General features: G+C 42.0%; 1 protein-coding gene across 14 annotated transcripts in view; it reads right to left on the minus strand.

Annotated features, from left to right (window-relative positions):
• Nucleotides 1–16,464, minus strand: part of LTBP1 (latent transforming growth factor beta binding protein 1) — a 405,463-nt gene that overhangs the window by 221,765 nt on the left and 167,234 nt on the right. The window lies entirely within an intron of this gene.

Here is a 16,464-nt window from a genome sequence, read left to right on the forward strand (position 1 = left end):
CCTCAGGCGGAAAATCACTAAGACCCCAGAGAGACTGCAGGCAGCAGCTGGGAATAAATACCCTGACCTCTCTCCCCTTCCGCCCTCCAGTCTCCTACGGAAGGGAGTCCACTGGTGCCTCCAAGGACAGAGAGCTGGGGTGGAAATTCAGGCAGAAGCATTATTCAACTCTGTCCTTTGGCTGCTGAAGAATGCTCACTCATCCGGCCTTTTCTTTAGGTCCACACAAAGAAAAAATTCAAGGAGCTGTTAATCCAAGTAAATTAAGATAACCAGAAGAATTGGCAAGAGATCAATGAAGCCAAACACCCATCAGATGGAAAAAGCTACCTCTTCAATTACTATAAAAACTGTGCTCCTTCAGTTTAAAATGAGCTTTTGACTTTATTCCCCCCAATAAGGTGATTTAAATCCTTGCAGCTCAGATTTTTAATCCTAAACCACACATCTGTTGCAGTTTGTAGAAGAGACCCAGCATACTCTAAGGCATGTAGGCCTTCACTGCAGTTTTCTGAAAAATTTTTTTAAAAAAGAAAGGAAGGAAAAAAAGACAAAGAAAGAAAGAAAAAGGAAGAAAAAAAAAATCAACCTTCTACAACCTGACTGATCCAATCCAAATCCACATCCTCCCATTCCGTACTACAAGAGCTGTGTGTCCTTCAGGCCACCATGGAGTCCTTCTGTTTCTGGCCAAACACTTCTGAGCATTTTGATTTAAATAACTAATCAAGGGAAACAACAACAACAACAACAACAACAACAACAACAACAACCAGCAGTCATTTGTAAGCTTGTCAAATGTCTCAGGCTTCCCATTTTCTGTTTAAACCTGTCAAGGGCAATGACATATCACCACACAATAGGTCACTAGACTCACATAAAATCATGCTTTGATTTAAACTGGAAAACAGAGCCAGACAACTAAAAAAGGGAACACACTGCATATACTAGGAAATAACAGTAAATATGTTCAGAATAAAACATACTGAAGAAAGCCCAATCCCACTTCTATTGTATTTTTTAAATCATAAAAATGGGCTTTATATGAGATTGGATAGTATCCTTTTAGGGCTACAAGGGATCATGAACATCAACTGCCTAAACTCATCCTTTTGCAGATGAAAAATTAAAACTTCAAAATGAGTCTTGTTCAAGGGCCAGGACCGGGACCAGAACTCAGGTCTCCCAAAAGACTTGCATTCAGTACTGGCTATTGATTAAGTACGTAGCATAGTGGATATCTCAGTTGTTGGTTTTTTTTTTTAACATTTTATCTATTTGAAAGAGAGAGACACGGCTGGAGATACAACATAAGCAGGGGGAGTGGGAAAGGGAGCCACGCCAAGCAGGGAGACCGATGCAGGGCTCGATCCCAGGACCCTGAGATCATGACCTGAGCCAAAGGCAGATGACCAAAGACTGAGTTACCCAGGTGCCCCTGGAAATCTCAGTTTTTAAAAAATCATCTACAACAAGCCAATTGAAAATTGGGCAAAGGACTTGAATACATATTCCTCCAAAGACAATATACAAATGGTGATAAGCACATGAAAAGACACTCAACCTCCTTAGTAATTAGGAAAATGCAAATCAAAACCACAAAGAGATACCACTTCACACATATTAGGGTGGGTATCACCAAAAAAAAAAAAGGCAGTGGGGGAGAGTAATAAATATTGGTGAGGATATTATTAAATTAGAACCTAGCATGCCACTGGTGGGAATGGAAAATGGTGCAGCCACTGTGGAAAACGGTTTGACAATTTCTCCTCTAAGTTCAACGGAATTATCGTAGGATCCACTGGTTCTACCTCTATGTATATTCCCTAAAGAAACCAAAGCAGGGTCCCCAACAACTCCGTGTGCACCAGTATTCACGGCACCATTATTCACTGCAGATGGAAACCTGAATGTCCACCAACAGGTGAATGAGTAAAGAAAAGGTCGCTACACATACAAGGGAATATTATTCAGTCCTAAAAAGGAAGGAAATTCTGGCACATGCTGCAACAGGGATCAACCTTGAAAACATCAGGGTAAGTAAAATAACCCAGACACAGAAGGACAAATACTGCATGATTCCACTTATATGAAGTACCACTAACAGGCAAATGCAGAGAGACAGAAAGTAGAACGAAGGTTGCCAGGAGCTGGGCGAGGGGAGAGAGGAATGGGAAATTACTGTTTAATGGATATGGAGCACGTTTGAAATGATGACAAGTTCTGGAAATGGTTAGTGGTCAGGGCTGCCCATCACTGTGAATATACTCAATGCCACTGAAGTATATACTCGAATTTGGTTCAAATGGTAAATTTTGTCTTATGTATATTTTACCACAACTAAAAAAAAAAAAGAAAGAAAGAAAGAAAAGATACAATTGAAAAAAAAATCAGCCACGTGAATTATGGACTGGGGGTCTCAGGAAAAGCAGCAATAAAATATTGCTGTGCGGATGGAATTAAGAACAGGCATTTCATTCAAGGGAAAAAAAAGTGCCAAACAACTGAAAATTCCAAGTTTCCTGGGCAAGATGACCAAAACCTAAGGGGAAACTTTGTAAGAGGTTACACGCAGGTGAGGGCAAGGTCTTACTTGCTCTCTGGGGCTGTTTCTCAGGCCAAAAGTAAATGCTTTAAAAACATGATATACCTCGTTGTCCAGCTAACCTGGAGTGTTTTGGCCACAAAGAGACTTTTCTTTTTTCAACAAGTTAAATAATATGTCAGACTCTCAATGCTTGGATAGTTTTCTCCTTTAAACTTGGCAAAAATGACCCTTCAAAAGGCATGTGGAAAGACATTTGGGTTAGAAATAACAAATCTGCAACCCTCCCAAGGTGCTATGTTTATTTGAACATATGATGATGCTATGGTTCAAATAAACACACTCAGCTTTCTCTCCCTTCCCCGTGGCCGTAGCACAGACACTCTGCAAATGAACGTGTACGGTAGCAACGCTTAGTGTTGAAAAGTGGTTTCTATTATACGATCACTTCTGAGATGTGCAAAAAATGCTTCCCATGCTAAGCATTTTCCCACTTGTTATTTCTTCGGTTTCCAAAGAATCCCCATAAAAGCCAATCAAGCCCACGTGAGTCACCCAGAGACGCCACAAATCATCTCAATCCTTCACCCTTGGAAATCCAACATGACCATCAGGTATAAATTATCAAATGCGAATTTGGCCTCCGGGAGCCAATACGGGTACAAGAGGGCTAGAACTAGCTGTCAGTTCGAGCCCCCACACCATCACCAAAAAAGTGTACTGTGACAGAACACTGATGGTTTTAGCTAGAGAACAATCTTGAGAATTAAGAGGGTGGGTTCTCCAGGGACCTGGACAAAACATTTGAGAAGGTCTGAGATACTGTCCAATAGGGAAAAGCAGCAATGCCTAGAGCACACTTCTCAGCTCAGCACTGTTAACACTGGGGACCAAATAATGCTTTGTTGTAGGGACAATCCTGTACTGGAGGGATGTTCAGGGGTACCCCTGGCATCTGCCGACTACATGCCAGGAGTAAACCCACCCCTCCTGCCCCCAGTATAGACAACTACTAATGTCCGACTCTGCCAAATGTCTCCTGGTGAGAAGTGAGGGACAAAACTTCCCCATGCTGAGAACCATTACCAATCTCGGCTCTCCTCTTTCCATCTGCATTTTGGGTATGAACCAGAGACCGCATGGGGACCGAGGGCACTGAGCATGCGCCCCTGGGGAAATGCCTGTTAGAGGCACGTGAAGGAAAAGGAAGGGGCCAGAGTGAGGGGAAGGAAATACAGTGGGATTGTGGGGACAGAAGGAGGGGAGAGTTTTAGCTCTGCTATCCCAGCTAATGAATTCATTTTACTTTATTTCTGTTTTATTTCCTATTAAGTCAATTCTCTAAGATGCTGTTGGTGCTCCCTCATATCATATTCACGAGTCAAAATCTCGGCACTGCAGGGGCCCCTGGGAAGCTCAGGTGTAACAAAGTGCAGGACAGAGATGATGTTATCAGAGATCCAGGATGATCGTTGCATAAAGAGTTTGGACAAGTTGGTGTCATTCGAGTATACCTTATCTTGAAGACTGTATTCTCAAGTCCTTTCAGAAGGCTTACTATTACTCACAAGTAGAGCTTCATTGGAATAAGGATGGATCTGGGCAAATTTATCTCCCATGTCACTTCATCCAGAAAAACAATTCAAATTTATGTCCTATTACTAGTAGGCAAAGAGCATTGCCCTTGCATATCATTGTGCATACTATGAAATGGAATGCTTCTAAGATTTTTATTTTCATTTATTTGAGAAAAAGAAAGAGAGCATGGCAGGGAGGGGCAGAGGGAGAGACAGAGAAAGTCTCAAGCAGACTCCACATAGTACAAAGCTTGACACAGGGCTCGATCCCACAGTCTGAATCAGAACCTGAGCCAAAACCAAGAGTCTGATGCTTAACCTCCATGAGGGGATTTGCACTGCATTCCAAAGCTGACAGAAGTCAGTGATAGTCATCTCACTGTGTGGGGTGCTGACTGCACTACAGAAACCAGCTTGCTGCCCTAGGGAGGGAAGAGGACCATCATCTGGAGAGCCTAATGCATATCCCTTGAAATTCAGGGGACATGATGAACAGAGAGACTTTCTGCAGAAAATTCTTAAGGCAGGAGACCAGCTAGAGCAGGCTGAACCGGAGGGGTAAAGAGAGAAGGCAGCCCTGCACACAGGCATTAGATGCTACCCTTTGTGACCCTGCCCAAGAGGATGTATGGCAGGTGAGGAAACACCAGCTTTAAGGGAGAAAGGAAAGGAGGTAGGAATGTTGCAAAGGGTTAACATATTTTGATTATATAGCATTTAGAAATCATTTCCTAATATAGTGTCAGACTCAGTAAGTCTCGGTATCATTAAATAATGATAATGTATCTTTTTCAAATCATTTTTGTTATGAATTAATAACACCTTAGATCTTTGCTACTCTGTGGGTGGTATATGGTCCAGCAGGATCCCATCCCCAGGGGCTTGTTAGGAATGCAGAATCTCCTGAATTAGAATTAGAGTAATCTAATTCTCCTAAATTAGAACCTGCATTTTGTCAAGATTCGCAGTGATTCCTGACCATGGAAGGGTGACAGGCACTGGCTTAGACTACAGGTTCTCTATCAGAGCCATGTCTAACAATCGCCAGCATCGGTGGTTTTCACAATACACACATCCAAAACACACCCGGTCATTATGATTGAGGAGACGAGCCGGGTGGGTTGGGCATCTGTACCTTTCAGTAATCCACAGGACCTTCTCCTGTAGAACCAGGACTGAGAACCACTGATTCAGAGGTTGGAAAAGGCAGACATTTGAAGTCAGGTTTCAGCAAGAGGTTCTAACTACTCTCCTACCTCCCTCACCCCCATAAACATTGTTATACAGGTGAATCCACTTCTCCTTCTAGAGGCTTTGTTAAGTCACCACCAACCTCTCACAGAACATACAGTTAGCTACTCTTTCATCTCAGGACTGATGAGGAACCCCATTCAAAATGATCAAACAGAACCAAAATGGCACACCCAACGGAGACACACAAAGCAAGACAGGTTGAAAAGATACTGGACGCCTCCAGCTTGAACCCTATCCATGGCCTGGGATGTGTCAGTTTGACTCAGCACTGACTTGTCAGAGGGGCTTGTTATTTGTGAATGAAGATGAAAGGAACCATTCACAAGGCACCAGCAAATTGTTAGGGTTTCTTGTCTAGATTTTGTCTTGAGGGAAGAGAGAACAGGACCTGATTTAAATCAGACCCTGATTGAGCCGCTGTTATTGCTGCATACCCAAATATTCAAACTCAGCCACCACGGGAGATCAAATTTCAAATAACCAGCTAAAACAGAACCCAAGCTCTTGAATCCCACCCTGATTTCTAGGATAGACTATTAGGCAAATTGGACACTATTCGTCCCTCGTGCAGTATGCTTCTAAGAGTTAATTTCCTTAAACAAGATCCCTCAGAATTCTGAAGATTTCAAGTGACTACCAGGTAAAAAGAAGAAATACTTTTGGCAGAAAACGGTCTATAATATGATGAAGTTTGACAGAGGGGAAATGATAATTACTGTATGAACAGCATACTGAGAAGGTCCCTTACCAAATAAGGTTATGGTTTCTGCAGTGAATGTGTTTCAATAAGAGGATATTTTCAGCCTGAAGAGTCAGCTTCTTTTTCAAAACGGGTATAATACAGAGTAAATTCTGTTTAATGCTAATTCATCTATTTACCAATTACACAACTTTGGCATGAATTTTTTTTTTCTTTTCCATACAACGTCATGGTTTTCTGGGCACATTACAGGACTCTCAGATGTTTCTAATTACCCTCTGTGTACACCCAATAAAACAGCTGGCTCAAAATGTTATTAATACCACAAGAAGATCCAGAGAGCTCATAAATCACCCTTTCTTCAGAAAGGGACAATGCAGTGGCAAGAAGTTACATATTCTAATCTTGCTAAATAAGGCTGGTTAAGAATGTTCCAGTGCACTTCCTAATTTGCCAGAAAGAAGGGCAGTGGTCTGCCTTCCCTACTGTAAAAAATCTTAATGTCAAGTTTCCCTTTCACCTTGTCTAGGGAAAATTAGATGAAAATCAGGTTGAGTTTTTGTACTAGGAAAGCTTAGAAACTCTTCATAATCCAGAACAAATTTTTATTGAATCTGATGGGCATCTGAAGTTTGGTCTCAGAGTGAAGAAATCTCTCATTACTGCCCAAAGTTTTCATTTTTCCCACCAAATCTTATAAAAGCCAACACTGCAGTCATGCCCGGTTTTGTTTTTTTGGGGGGGAGGGTAATTATTGCATGAGTCTAAATTCAAAATAATGTGTTGAGCAGGAAACCATTCCCTTAAACCCTTACTCTTCCACAAAAGAGAAAATCAAGTTTCCTTTTTTTTTTTTTAAATCAAGTTTCAATAAGTGTATCGATGACAGCATTACATTACATTGGCAAAGAAAGGGCATCTGGCTCTTTTCATTTTATTTGTGATATAACTTTGGAGAGTTAAATCTCAAACTTCCTAACTAGCTTTATCCTTCCCCATTTGGTAGTTATTTTCCTGGACTGCATAACTCAAAGACGACCGTGTGGCTGCCCTCAAAAACATTTTCATATCATCTGTGATATGAGTTCCAGAAGGTTTTTCCAACAATACACAAATGCATTATTCCTCCACCACTTGGGGATATATATATATATATATATATATATATATATATATATATATATATATACCTCGATACTAAAAGCTGATCTAAACGTTTGACTCTTGTCCAACAGATGCAAAATTAATTCTAAAGTGTATGCCAGTAAGTGCTGCAGATACATACCGTATCGTATAAATATGAGTTCAGTATTTATGTTAAGTCCAACTTCCTTAAATTTACTATAACCAGGGAGCCCAGAGGTGAATTACGCAATGACAGCAAAGTGAGTAGCACAAAGCAAGATCAAATGTTATAATCATACATCACTGGAGATTCCCCCATCTATGCACAATGATTGTTTATCCTCCTGATGGCAGCATTCAGTTCCAGAATGTGCTACACTGTTTCAATGCTCTCACTCTTGGTAGCAGGCTTTGCAATGGGCAAGAGCTTCTTGGGTCAGCCATGGGACCCCTCAAGGAGGAGCAGATCCAAGGCAGAGGGAACATGGTGCTATTCCACTGTTTCCACCATATGACAACGATACCCGGCATTACTCTGTATGCAGTCTAACCTGCCCAGAGCTAGCCTAAATGTGAGCAAGTATGGAACCTTCTGTGCACTAGAAGCAGAGGACCAAAGTGGAGGAGGAACAGAAACATCCGTGTGTGTGTGTGTGTGTGTGTGTGTGTGTGTGTGTGTGTGTGTCTTTTAGAAACAGGAGAGCAGGAAGGGGAGGGGCAGAAGGGGAGAGAGAGTCTTCAGCAGGCCCGACACCCAGTGCGGAGCCTGATGCAGGGCTCAATCTCACTCACACACTGAGATCCCGACCCCAGCTGAAATCAAGAGCTGGACGCTTCACAGACTGAGCCACCCTGGTGCCCCCGTGTCTTTTTTGAAGACAGTGTGTCATCAGGATCAGTAAATGAAGGAACTATGGTCTCTGTTGTACAAAGGGAACATACCCTATCCAAATTCCAGAAGAGGTAAGCATACCGACCTGTATCACAGGACACAGAAGTCGTGAATTAAGAGAAGGACTGGTTATGTTTGGGAAAGACAAAGCTCTTCTTCTTTTTTTTTTTTAAAGATTTTATTTATTTAGTTGACAGACAGAGATCACAAGTAGGCAGAGAGGCAGTCAGAGAGGGAGAGGGGAAAGCAGGATACCTGCTGAGCAGAGAGCCCAATGTGGGGCTCGATCCCAGGACCCTGGGATCATGACCTGAGCTGAAGGCAGAGGCTTTAACCTACTCAGCCACCCAGGTGCCCCAACAAAGCTCTTCTTGAACTCAACCCAAGGAATCCATATATGCTCTCGGTCTGCGCCTTCTCATAAGCCTCGGGGAAGCACTGTACAAAGGTCAGGTCATTACCTGAGTGATTGTACTAGTTTGGAATCAGGTTAAATCACCAGCCCCGGGCTCCAGATCGATCAAGAGCACACCTGAGCTACAGCACCACTGCCAACTGACAAGGTGATCACTAGAAAGAGATAAGGAAGGAGAAAAAGCAGCACACACAGAAGCATTTGACATAGAGCTTGAAGATGTTCCTTAAGAGACTGTGGGTATTTAGATGTCAGAATGGGGAGTGGGAGCAGCTAAAGGCATAGGAAGCTAACTGCCCTTGGCCATGAGCAAAAAGTACCCCACAGTCCGTGTTCAAAATGTAAACTCCAAATTCCACCCAAAGTGCTACAAAGGTGTCCTTTCTCATGCATCTTGAGTCACTGGAATGTGTTCTCTTCTGCGTCCCCAAGCTCTATAAAGACTGCTCAGATGGCTATTGTACTGGGGTGATTTCAGCTGCCTGAGGATTTATGAGGAAGCTGTGTCGGATAAAATCTCTGCGTCCTAACAACAGGCACCCGCGTAGACAATTTGCTTTGTCAACCCAGAGGCCATAAGCATTCCTGAAGTAACTCAGCATGCTAGCCCCAGGGAGACCAACAAAAAGCAGACAGGTCCCTGTCCCCAAGCAGGTTGAAATTTAGTGGAACACACAGGTATGACAACAAATGAGAGAAATGAGGCTTCTTGGCATGAGCGGCATGGGGCCGACTCCCAACAGAGCAGTGAGGGCCTGCCCAGGCACGATGGCTGGGGACATGCAGTTGGCGGGCAGAGCCAGCCGTGTGAACAGAGGCATAGCAGCAACCTGTGGACCTTCGGTAACCCAGACCCTCACCTGGGTAGCAGAGATTAAGGCCATTAAAGCCAGGAAGCCAGGCAGCAGCTTCTCCTGGAAGACCCAACACGCTAAGCTAAGTAGTCTGGTTTTGCAGAGATCAAGCCATGTGCTCAAGCCGAGTGAATAGGAAAGAATATACACTTTCAGACACTGTGTCACGGACTCCAAGGAATTCCAAAAGGCCATTTATTCTAGGCGAGCCAGCAGAACCCCATTAAGGAGTCCCAGTCAGCCCCATGATATAGGCCAGGCATGGCTTACAAGGAACGATCGATCACACATGCCTTTCTCACAGAGCTAGCAAACTGCTGAACCCCTTTACCTACGGTCGTTTCTTTTCTTTCTTCTTTTTAACTGTCCTGACTACAGACAAACTTTCATATACAACCACTCTGACGCCCCCCCCAACTTCTCAGTTTCAAAGATCTTCCTCCTCAACCAAAAGGACCTCATTTTCTCCTGCTTTGGGCTCTTAGCATCAACTCATGGCCTCTCCTTGGTCCAACAAACCCCAAGAATTGCCCTTCCATGTGGCCTTCCTCCACACTGGACCCTCCCTCTTAACACAAACACACACACGCACATGCACACACTCACACACACCTGCCCTCACAACCAGTTTTCTTTCCATTAAAAGAAAGCTCCATACCAAAATCACATGATCTGTCTTCTATAAAATATTGGAGAAAGAGGCAACACAGCTTCTTTGGTTAATTCTTTCCTATATAGAAGACCCTATACTTTTTATTATAAATAACCAAGATTCCTTCTGCAATAATTCCAGGATCATTTTTACACCAAGAGACATGCTTGCATACACATCCTCTGTGTATAAGGCTCTTTATCTACAGATGTTATTAACAGGATTCCCTGATACAATGTGTGTGTGTGTGTGTGTGTGTGTGTGTGTGTGTGTGTGTGTATTCCTATATACAGATTGATAAAACCTAATCCAAGAGGACGTATAGGACAAATTTGACTGAACGTTCCAAACATCAGCCCTCTAGAGATGAACTGCAATTTAAATTAAACAAATACAGCGACAGAGTTAGATTACAGAGTTTGTGATATTCCCTCCCAGAGCTCACCACTCACTCCATTTACTCTCTGCTCAAACATCCTCTCACCAGAGAGCCCTTTGGGACAGGTCTAAAATCGCAATCTACTTTCCACCACCACTCCCAATTCTATCCCCCTCCCAAGTTTCTATTTCTTCATAGCAGTTATCATTGCTTGGCATATGCCCAATTTTCCTTATCTATAGTATATTGTGTTAGCATTCATTTGACAGTAGTGTATACTCACACTATGGCTTGGGTTTTAAAATACAATACGTCTAACCTAAAATTTCCTATCTTAGCCATTTCTAACTGTACAGATCAGTAGTGTCAAGTCCATTCATACTGCCAAGTATTCAAGCTCCACAACTTTTTCATCTTACAGAACTGAAGCTTCTACCCATTAAACAGCACTTCCCTATTTTCCCCTTCCATCAGCCCCTGGGGACCACCATCCTCTCTCCCTCTATGAATCCAGCTACCTAGGTAACTCATACATGTAGAATCCTATACCTTTCATTACTTTGTGACTGGCCCATTTCACTTAGCATAACACCATCAAGGTTCACTCACATCCTTCAGCCACACTGTATTTTTTTTAATGTTGGAAGGGCAAGTGTCTGTTCTGTTCATTGCTGTATTCCTATCGCGTCCCATCCTTGGCACATGATAGGCGCTCGATAAATATGTTAAATAAATTAATTTCCTAATAGCACCTCCACAGCTCAAATAGAATAAACAAGAAATTGCTTTACATTATAGCATTTATTCAGTATCAGAAAATATTTCGAGAAGATTCAATATATTTGTCAATAATTTCTTTGATAAGTTCTTAAACATTCCAAATTGCCCAAATGAAAAGCAGCCACTTTCTTTTAGTTTTGGATTAGATCCCATGTTTAAAACATACACTCTATACAATGCATCAAGGGGCAAATATATGCACCCATTAATCAAAGAGTGATATGCTGGCATTTCACCGGTTTTTATGCTGGATACACATCAAGGGATCCACATGAAGACAACTGGCGGAGGACAAAAGACTCACCATCTGAACTGAGTTGTCAGACAAAAATCTCAAAGCTTCCCCCTCCCTGAGCAGGTATTGGTTTGCGGATAGCCTCAGTGAGAGGGAACTGGTCATCCCTCGTCACAAAGAGATCCTACGTAATGAGTGTAACAAAATGAACTGCTTCCCTGCCTCAAAAACACTTCGGGATGAAGCTGGTTTTGTGAGACATATGGGGAACATTCCCAGTGCAGAGCAGCAAGCCAACGTCTAAACTGTTAAAAGCGGCTAGAGGTTGTCAGCTATTATGAGTTGTTCAAAAGCTTATTTAACACTATTAAAACCCTAGTTTCCTGCTTTACAAAAAACAAAAACACACACACAAAAAACCCAAAAAACAAAACAAGAAAGCGTCCCTCTTTTTTTCAAAATGATATATATCTCTGCCCCCTTTCAGAGAACTTTAGTAAGTTCTGAAGAAGTCCAGATTCCTAAGCTTGGAATTCAAGGTGCTCACCAGCCTTGCCCCTTCCTTCCCAGACTTGTCATGAATCACATCATTACCTTTGGAGCTTTCTACATTTAAGTGAAACTACTCCCACTTCTCAGAAACTACCTGTGCCTTCTTGTCTCCATGCCGAATTCTAGCAGGTAAATTCTCCCCCGTACATCAGCTTTACCTCCCTTCTCTCTATTTCCCATCCACCTACATTTTGAAACTTAACCAGTGTCTCAGGAACCACTGCCCCAACAGTCTACAATCAGGCAACATGCATGTACCCAGCTCCCACTATGAGCCAACCTGGGTAGCAGCGGGGATAGCACGGTGAACTAAACAAGAATGTCACACGCCATTCCTTTTCTCTCAAAGTTTCTCTCCCTCAGCTGGATGTGGTATCTCCTTCTCCCGGCTCCTGCGAAACATCCTCTACCTTGATTTAGATTTATTTATACATACTCCTCATCTCCGCAAAGCAAAAGCTCTCAGGGGACAGCTTCATGATTTGTCTTGGAAAATCTAGTACCGTGTTTTATACATACTCGCTTGGCAACATGGAGAGCAGGAGGTATCTGGACTCGGGAACAGAAAACCTAAGTGAGAGTCACCTTTAATCAAACCACCGGGGCCTGGATATTCACATCCACAGAATATGAATACTGTAATTTACCTCTCACAGAGGAAGTACACATCAAATGAAGTAACATATGGGAACATACTTTTAAAATTATCCAATAATTTATATAATTATTCACTTGATGCTGATGGAAACTAAGTCCCCTGTAAGTCCTCAGAGAAAACAGCATCATATAAACCAAATGTGTTATTTTAGCTATCATGATTGCTTTTCACTGGTTCTACAAATAAGCTGTGCCACGGATAGTATTATTTTATTTCAAATATTCTAATTGTGACAACATGAATTCCTGTGTTCTTCTTATTAGGGGAACTTATGACTCTATAAACAACTTTAAAAATACCAGAAGGTCATCTTCGTTATATCCCTATGAGGGGAAGGAATCCATTAAAACAACAATGGTTAACCTGCCGGCCCACCCAACTGGGAATATGTTCCCATTTTTTAAAAAGACAAAGCTGGGGAGAGCAAAGAGGCAAAGCTCAGAATGTCACAAAAAAAGTTATTATCATTAGAAATCTGCTTGAAAGGAAATGCCATTTAATGTAAACATTCTGTTATATCATACTAATATCATGTTCATAAAAATGAATTTATTCTAGAATCTCAGAGTACTTCCGTTGGATATCATCGTCGTTCAGGCCTCAGACTCAGTGCAAGTCATACTTTAGATTCTTCCAACTGAGGATGCCTGCCTGGCTCCGTCAAGGGGTTGATCTTAGGGCTGTGAGTTCAAGCCCCACTTTAAGTGTGGAGATTACTTAAAAATAAAATCTTGGGGCGCCCGGGTGGTTCAGTGGGTTAAGCCTCTGCCTTCGGGTCAGGTCATATCTCGGGGTCCTAGAATCGAGCCCCGCAGCAGGCTCTCTGCTCAGTGGGGAGCCTGCTTCCCTCTCTCTCTGCCTGCCTCTCTGCCTACTTGTGATCTGTCTCTCTCTGTCAAATAAATAAACAACATCTTAAAAAAAAATAAAATCTTAAAAAAATATATATATATTTTCCCAACTGAATATTCAAGAACAGAGACTCTGTGCTTAACAGTCATGAAAAATACACCTGCCTCTCATATCTAAACAATCCAGACTCACTATCATCATAGACCAGAACACCTACTACAGAAGAAGCACCCAAAAAAAAAAAAAAAAAAAAAAAGGAAGAAATGAATATCACTCCTGTGTCTGCTGCAGAATCACCCTCTGTATACCCATTATTACCTGTTTTGTGTGATCAATGACCAGAGCCCAGGAGGATCTAAGGCCAGAATATGCTCAATGGCCATGATGAAGTCAAGACAGCAACCCAGGGCTTCTGGTCTCTGATCTCTCTCAGACCACCCATCCTTCCCATAAAACCAACCCCATGAGGTCCTTCACCTGTGTCCCTCCTACATGTTGTGGTTTGACCCCAGGAAATTAAGTAAAGAGATGACCTAAGGAGATCTAAGTTCTGATCCTAGGTAGCAGACTTGCTGTGTAACTAAGTCAAGCTCACTTATACCACCCAAGTTTCCTTATCAAAAAAATGTTACTATTATGTGTCCCCACTTCCTTCAAAAAACAAATAAACCTATAAACCGCCATGGAAATGTTCAAAATTATTTCTGTGTTCTGATTATCCAAATGGATTATTTAGTGAAGCTGCCTTGACTCTGAAGTCCACGTGGTTTTCCCAGTATTATGTTGACTCCTTGGAGCAGGGGTCGGCAAACCGCGCCACTCAGGCCAAACCCCGCCCACCAAAGGTTTGGTACAGGGCCACGTCCAGGCTTGTACATATGGCTGCTTGCAAGGCCAACGCAGAGCTGAGGAGTTACACGTCGTGCAGTTTGTACTACAAAGTCTCAAGTATTTACTATCTGGCCCTTTACAGAAGAAGTCTGTCAGCCCCCCACATCTTATATACCAGAGGCCAAAGAGAGTAGCTAGCAAGTTATGATGAATTTTTAATTGTCCCCAAGCTGTTCTATTTTCCATATACATATCCTATTTGTCAAAAGATGCAATGTATTGTAAGCAAATACAAAAAGAGAAAAAAAACAGGAAGTTAGAAAGTTACTTTTTCTGTAAGTAATCCAGCTATATTACACCAGCTAAGTCCACAAAGATACAGGTCTAAAAAATGAATTTCTGAAATTTTCTGTATCTCTGAAGAATCATAATCTGTAAGTCCTACAGAATCACCTTTCTTTAATTAAAAGAAATGTACAGCTTCTCCCTCAAATTATCTAACATTTGCATCTAAATAAAGAGAAGAGGAAAATCACTGAGGACATACATGAAGTATTTCCCAGGGTTACCAACGTGAAACTTTATTCCCAAGCCCTCTCTGTCTCTCTCTTTTAAACTACTCTGCCAATCCTTTTGTGGCAGAGTTGAGTTCTGGTTTTGAGATTTTTGTGTGTGTCAATAAGTTTGCTCCGTTTCATATTGTGACCAGGCTACGTGTATCCTGTTCTCCTGTTCTTAAACATCTACTTAAATGCCAGACAGGAAAGTGTGCGGCGTGTTTTAACAAGTAGACTTCCTCTGTTTCTCAAAGCCTGCAAATATTTAGTTTCAGAATGAATACACTGTAAGCCAAAAAATTACCACCCATCCGATTACTTTGTCATTCCTACTGTAAAGATTTATGGAAAATGCGAGGAGGAGGAGAAAGAGGAGGGAGAGCCGACACTGTTGAGGGAGCTGGGAAACCCATGAGAGCAAGGAAGGCAATCAAGAAAAGTAAAAGTGGGAAAAAGTCATTAAGCCCATAACAACCTCCTGGGAACTGCTTTTTCTCTTCCCCTCATTGTCTACAGCCCTCCAGAAAATAATATTACTTGTTACTCATAAAAAATCCCAAGATTTTAAAGACAGACTGAATTTCAGAGGCCCCTAAATGTAAGCCGTTTGTTTTATGGATGAGACGAAACCGAGGTCCAGAAACAGTAAGTGTCACACCCTGTGGATTAGGTCGTTAGTGGCAGGACTGGGATCAGAGTCTAGATCCCCGATCTGTGGTTCAACACACTTCCCATGAGACTCGGCTCTCTGCCCTGAGAAGTGTAATGTGCCACTTGGCACCTACCAACTACATTCTTTTTAAAATATGCCCAAATACCCCTATCGTAGCCAGGAAATTCACAATACCCTTTTAAATAGTATCTATGGGCACATGTTTTTCCCAAGTACAGACTATCTCGAATACTGCTTTGACTTCCGAAGGAGTGGGAGTCACAATAAAGCAAGAGAATAATCAAAGAGCTAATAAGGACTTCAGACTGTGCCCTTGTATTTTGTCTTGATGATCATCAGTTTGAAAGAGACATCCTCTCTCCTGGCCCCCCCAAACACACACACTCAAGACTAAACAGCAATATTCCATAAAAAGACCAGATCTAGCCAGTGTTATTATCTGTCTGACATTTGGGTTATTCTTGTGAGTAGCTCATAATGTAATGTGGGTGTCTGTGATTATTTGAGTACACATGGCAAACCATAATTGGTCAAAAAATAATAAAAGACATTTTTCCGTGACAAAAATACCGTATTGCATGACAACATGGCAGTGTGACAGCACTCAGCGGACCACAATGCTCTCTCCCTTTACAAAGAAGTAAAAACAACACAAAAATTCTTAAAGTAAAAAGCTTTCCTTTCAGTAACCTCCACAGTCCATATTTAAATTAGTTATGAGAGATTCAAAGGTCCTGAGTGCTGACAGTAAGCCACTCGCATTTTTCCTCTGAATCCCTGTCATATATCAATTTATAATTCAGCCCTCTGATACAGAGCAGCAACGCCGCGCAAGACGCAAGTCCGTATTCCTTCCTACAACTGGAATACAGTTTTTGACAATTTTTTTTTTTAGAACACGACTATTCATCCAGTTAAAAACTTCAACTCCAT

The sequence above is a fragment of the Lutra lutra genome, chromosome 9, assembly GCF_902655055.1.
Source record: "Lutra lutra chromosome 9, mLutLut1.2, whole genome shotgun sequence".
Taxonomy (NCBI): Eukaryota; Metazoa; Chordata; class Mammalia; order Carnivora; family Mustelidae; genus Lutra; species Lutra lutra.